The sequence below is a fragment of the Pituophis catenifer genome, unplaced genomic scaffold, assembly GCF_029215685.1.
Source record: "Pituophis catenifer annectens isolate HBS135680 unplaced genomic scaffold, rPitCat1.0.hap2 SCAF_3, whole genome shotgun sequence".
NCBI lineage: Eukaryota > Metazoa > Chordata > Lepidosauria > Squamata > Colubridae > Pituophis > Pituophis catenifer.
In genome coordinates, this window is record NW_027256883.1 from 182,441,501 (window position 1) to 182,447,591 (window position 6,091).

Here is a 6,091-nt window from a genome sequence, read left to right on the forward strand (position 1 = left end):
TTTCACCGCTGTGAAGAAAAAATATCAGCACTGTCAAAGAATGTTTTATATGGTATAATAGAGAAAGACTTTTCCTAACTTACTCGCACCCTTTAGGAGTTGCATGTGGTCCAGGGGTGAAATCTAAAAATTTTCCCTACTGGTTCTGTGGCCATGGCTTATTAGGTGGGTGTGGCTTGGTGGTCAGGTGACTCGGTGGTCATGGCTTGGTGGTCATGTGACCAGGTGGGTGTGACCAAATCAACGTCACTTCTTTACCCTTTATTGACCTACAAAAAGAAAATATACCAATTATTTCATGCAATTAGTATTTAAATAAGAATAAATGAAGTACACAAAACAATAAGAGATACACAAATACATAAGAGCAATAAAAGTGTTGTCTTTGACATCACTTCTTTGCACCAATGATAATAATGACCTACAAAAAGAAGATACACCATGATATACAAATTTAACCATTTAATACTTAAATAAGAATAAAAGTACACAAAACAATAAAAAACAATAAAAGAGGTACACAAATACTTACATAAAACTGTTAGTCGTCTTTAGTTTTAAGATGTTTCCACATAGCTATTTCAGTGGCACTCTCCTCACTTCCACTTTTCTTGAACTTGATGCGCGGATCATTGGCTGAGCGATGGTGTTCTCTGAACTACTTTTCACTGCAGGAATAGGGTCCCATTTTGGAAGAGGTAGGCCAGTAATGCTGATGGTCATGAGGTTGGTTAAATTGGAAATGGTTAGGCGACTTCTGCTCTCTGAACATATGAAGTTCATTTTTGAAAAACCCCTTTCCGCTTTTGTTCTGACAATATCTTTTGCTTTTTTCATACTGTCAGGAATTACATACCTCTTCAAATCTTTTAACACATTCTCCACAAAATCTCTATAGTCATTGATGTTAATGTTGTAATTGAAAATGTCACCAAATGTGTGCAGTTGTTCTTGAGCTGCTGTCCATGGAATGACTACTTCCTCAAAATCCCAGTACTCTGGCACCAAAAAACGTAGAAACTGTAATTTATTTGTAGTATCTTGCAATTGGCTACCAGTTTTTAAATGTTCACATCCATCAGTTGTTTCTGCAAATTTGTTATGATGCTTCCTAAAAGTCCTTCCTGATGAAGTCCAACAATTTGATGATTTTCTACAAAGTTTATATTTCTGAAGGTTTCTGAAGTAATTAGTCCATCAACTTTTCTTTCGTATGGGCCCTTTCCCTTTGTAAGCAGTTCAAATGCTTTCATTGATCTTCTCACCAGTTTTTCAGCCTTTATGATGTCTGTATTGTGTGCTTGCAGTGCAGTTGAAAGAAGTGAGATTTCTTCCAGAATATCGATCATCAATGCCAAATCATTTAAAAAATATTTATTTTCCAGACAGGCAGCCATACCTGAGTATTTTGCATTTGCATGAAAATATTGATGTAATGCTGGATAAGCACACCACACAGCTATGGTTGCCCTTAAACTACAGGCAGCCCATCTTGGCCCAAAAACTCTACCAATCCTTATTATGTTATTGTCAAGTTCTTCGGATATTTCATCAAGTTCAACTCGGTTCTTATTGGATTGCTGAAAAATGGAGCATATATTATCAATAAATATTTTAAAATAATTTATTTTTATTTTTATTTTATTTATTTTTATATGCCGCCTTCTCTGGAGACTCAGGGTGGCTTACAATGCGTTAAGCAATATCCTTCATACTTTTGTATATTTTATACAAAGTCAGCTTATTGCCCCACAAACCGGGTCCTCATTTTACCCACCTTAGAAAGGATGGAAGGCTGAGTTGACCTTGAGCCTGGTGAGAATTGAACTCGCAGTAATTGCAGGCAGCTGGATGTTAAATGCTGCCTTAGTAAGGGACATTAGCCTCCTATGCCACTCAGGCTCCTGAGTGGCATAGGATTTACTTGCTTTATTTCCTTTATGGTATCATCTAAAAAAAGTTGGACGCGATGCTTCAAGCAGTGCCATATGATGATGTTTGGAAACGCTTTTGCTATTCTGGTGCTCACTCCAGATTTTCTCCCAAGCATAACACTGGCACCATCAGAGCAGAATGCTATTAAATTTTTTTGTAGGTAGTCTCAGGTAAACCCAACTTTACATAAACTTTCAAAAACTGATTTTATGATTGGTTTTAATAAATTTTGATGGCTTTTAATTGGAATGTTTAAATTAATGGGCCAAATTTATTTAATTATTTTAAATTTATTTTAACTTTTGTATATAAAATGTTTTATTTCTGGCTGTGCACCGCCCTGAGTCCGAAAGGAGAAGGGCGGTATAGAAGTTTGAATAAAGATAAAAACTGCAGAAGATGCAATATGCAAGATGCATATTGCATCTTGTTTTTTCAATTCAACAAGCTCAACAAAAATTGTTGGTGGGGTCCTCTGAGTCCTCAAATTTTACAAAAACTATCAAAACTGGTTTGCAGGATACTGTTGAGGCTTCATCAATGATCAGACAAATTTTCAGATTCTGTGCAATGATGCTGGTAAACATTTGGGTTTTAATTTCATTTGCAATGCACTCAATTATTTTCACAACTGTTGGCCTTGAATGCAGTCCTACTCCCAGATCTACTCCATTTTCAGTTTGTAATTCTACCAATTCCTCTATGCTTGATATTGGTCTGCATGTTTTTGCCAGGCTGTAAACAGTTTTGAACATTTTAGAAGTGGTGCCATATTGCCTTTCAGAAATCTTGTCCATTGCTTTTGTTATGGTTTCCTGCTCTGCTTATTTTACATTGTCTCTACAAATGGTGTATGATTTTGATATGAAATGTTCTCTCATTTTCTTCCTTAGAGACGCCTGCTGCACTTCCTTTTTCCCCCCAGCCGCCTCAATCTTGAAAAGCTTCCATTCTTTGGACACATGAATACTGCTCTCTATTGTGAAGTCATGTTTCGCACAGTACTTGCAACCTAGTTTCTTGTTTGAAACTTCCAACCTGTCATACTTCTCTTGGAAGTAGCTGTACTGTTGCATGGTCCAGCAGTCTGGAAGAATGCTTTTAATTTTGGGCGTGGTGGGTGACTCAATACTTGACTTGCTGCTTTCTCCGGTTTCAAGTGGTGGAAGAGGTGGTGCTTGTGGTGATTGGGATGGTTTTGGATCATCCAAGGCCACTTCTGATGGTTGTTGTGCAAGTTTTGGTTTCTTGGCCAAGAAACTGATTAAAGTCTTTTGCCTTTTCATCCTTTCTATTAAAGGTGGCTGCTACTGCAAAAGAAAAAAAAAAGGAGCTTTGTTAGCTTAGGACACACAATGTAAAAGCACACAAAAAGTTCAAAGAGCTCAAAAACCAACTTTCACACTTTACACACACACAACACAAAACAACACAACTGACTCACACATGTGAGATATAAAAACCCCCATTATATACTCACAATTAAAAAACAAGTCTGGTTCACAAAATCAAAGGTTTATCGGAGATATCATGAAGAAAAATAAAAAGCGGTTGCAAGTGCAGCCTCTTAGACCCTTCCCAATTGGATTGAGTTCAAAGAGCTCAAAATGCAGTTTTCAAGCTACACATTTTATACTCCTACACAATGCATGCCAGTTGGGAAGCCCTCCCAACTCCCCTTTATTTTCCTAAGTCATTCTCCAAGTTATTTTACACTTTAAAGGGCCATCTTGACATTTCCTGCCTAACAACAACTATCATGTTTACTTTTAATTTTCACCTTGAGTGGATGTTCTTTTCTTACTGATAGTGGTCTTGCCCAAGCCGTAGGTTCCTGTCTCCTAGGGAGCTTTTAGCAAGTCATTACACATTGTCTCTACTGATTACAATTTGTATTCAGTTTGCAACAGTAAGAACATCATAGCTTTTTAATACATCTAACACTTTTATAAAAGAGTAACTTATTATTCATTGCCTTTACACACAATGCAAAAGCAGCTGCACTTCACCCAAAATGGCCCCTGCAACAAGCAGGAACCTCATAGCCACAAAGAACTCAAAAACCAACTTTCACACTTTTTCCACACAAAATGTCACATGCAGCTTTGTGAGATTTTGTGTGTGTAGTGAGAGTGAAACACTACAGAAACACACAAAAACTCAGAAAGTTGCACAAATATTTTGTTTTATTATTTTATTTTATTTTATTTATATTTTTAGATAAAAGCAGCTACATTTAAAATTTCCTAAATTTTAAATGGCTATGCCTAAAAAAACAATTCCTAAAAAAAACCCCAATTAACTATATTTTTAAAGCCCCCCCCCAAAAAAACAGTTACTTACCCAATTGAAGGCAGCTGGTTTTAATTTATGTTTTTGGTTTTTAAACTTTTTAAAAATTCTGTATTGATTCTTAGCTGCCTTGAATATGGAAACTGAGTAGAAAGAGAAGCTGTAAAATGAAATCACTCAATAAGCCATTGTCTCATTAAACATGAAGAGTGCGAAATAATAGATTTATGGGGGACTTTCAAACATCCATAGTGATAATGTTTTATTCTTCAATATTCTGATTTTACCATTATGAAACATAAGTATCCTATCCATGTGTGCACAGAATCTAATTTACCCTTAAGTAAAACTGGAACGTAAAACTCCAACTGAGAACAAGGCAGCTAATCTAACCAAGCCCTAATTTCCTGGTAGTGAGCAGATGTCCATTGTACCAGAAAAGGACTCTGCCATATTTTGCTTTATAGCAATGAGTTAAAGTCATTGTTGCAATATTTTCAGGATCAGACTCAATAAAGATAATAAGAATTAGAGATTTAAATATATTTCTCTTTAATAATAATAGGCATTCTATATTCGCTGAATATTCAAGATAGAAGCAAGGAAAATGGTGAGGGTGGCTCCTTATATATACAAGGGGTGGAGCCAGGAATGGGAGTGGTAAATTATGAATACATTAAAATCCAAAGAATAAGTTAACCCCTGATGTCCCATATATACATTATTTACACAATAGAGAATAAGGCATTTACATCTGACAAATCCCCCTCTAAATGCCGGTTCGCTATACAACACCAATTACATTCAGATTCAGGACAATATAATACATACAATTTAGAAGTTAAATATTTATGCTGTTTAGAAGGTAAAGGCTTCGTTAATATGTCAGCTAATTGTTCAGAAGTATCACAATGTATTGCTTTGATGAATCCATCTTGAGATAATTGTCTCACGTGCTTAAATTTTATATCAATATGCCTGGACCTTTGTCCAATGGCATCGGATCTGGATATTTCAATGGCTGCTTTATTATCTTCATGCACAACAAAAGGTAATGCAGGTTTTTTCCAAACATCTGAGATCAAGTCATTGAACCATACAAGGTTATTTGCAGCTTTGGATAAACAGACATATTCCGCTTCTGTGGTTGAAGTGGCTACCAGTTCTTGTTTACCAGTGTACCAGTAAACTGGACAATCATTCAATAGAAAAATATAACCAGAAGTACTCTTTCTGCATGATGTATCACCAGCCCAATCTGCATCCGCATAACAGGTAATTTTTGGTTCTTTGTCATTATTAGGTTCTAATACTAAACAAAAATCTAATGTACTTTTCAAATATCTTAGAATTCTTTTGACAGCTTCCCAATGATACATGGTTGGTTTGCTAACATATCTTGACAATAAATTGAGAGGTAATGCAATATCTGGTCTGGTCCAATTAGATATATAAAGGAGTGAGCCTATAACTGATCTGTAAAATGTATTATCTTTAAATTCAGGGGAAGACTCATCAGTGTTTCTAAGGAAATCAGTTTGCATAGGAGTGTCACAGGTTTTGGCATTGTTTAAATTACATTTGTTTAGAAGTTCAATGATCTTATCTTTCTGAGTAAGTTTGAATCCCCTTCTAGTTTTGTTAATTTGTACACCAAGGTATTTATTCACTTTACCTAGAGATTTCAACGAGAAATGTTCGTTTAACTTATTTACAAAGATTTCTCTGCTCTCTTTGTGTTTTCCTATATATAAAATATCATCCACATAAATTAATACAAATTCAATGTGATCATCACTCTTTTTTACAAAGAAACAGTTATCAGCAGTGGTAGCGTTGAAATCCATGGTCTTTAGTACTTTTA

The 6,091-nt window shown here is 35.5% G+C and overlaps 1 pseudogene; it reads right to left on the bottom strand.

Moving 5' to 3' along the window:
• Positions 1-576: 576 nt before the first annotated feature.
• On the bottom strand, positions 577-3,221 carry LOC139315090 (E3 SUMO-protein ligase KIAA1586-like; annotated as a pseudogene).
• Between the last annotated feature and the right edge of the window lie 2,870 nt (positions 3,222-6,091).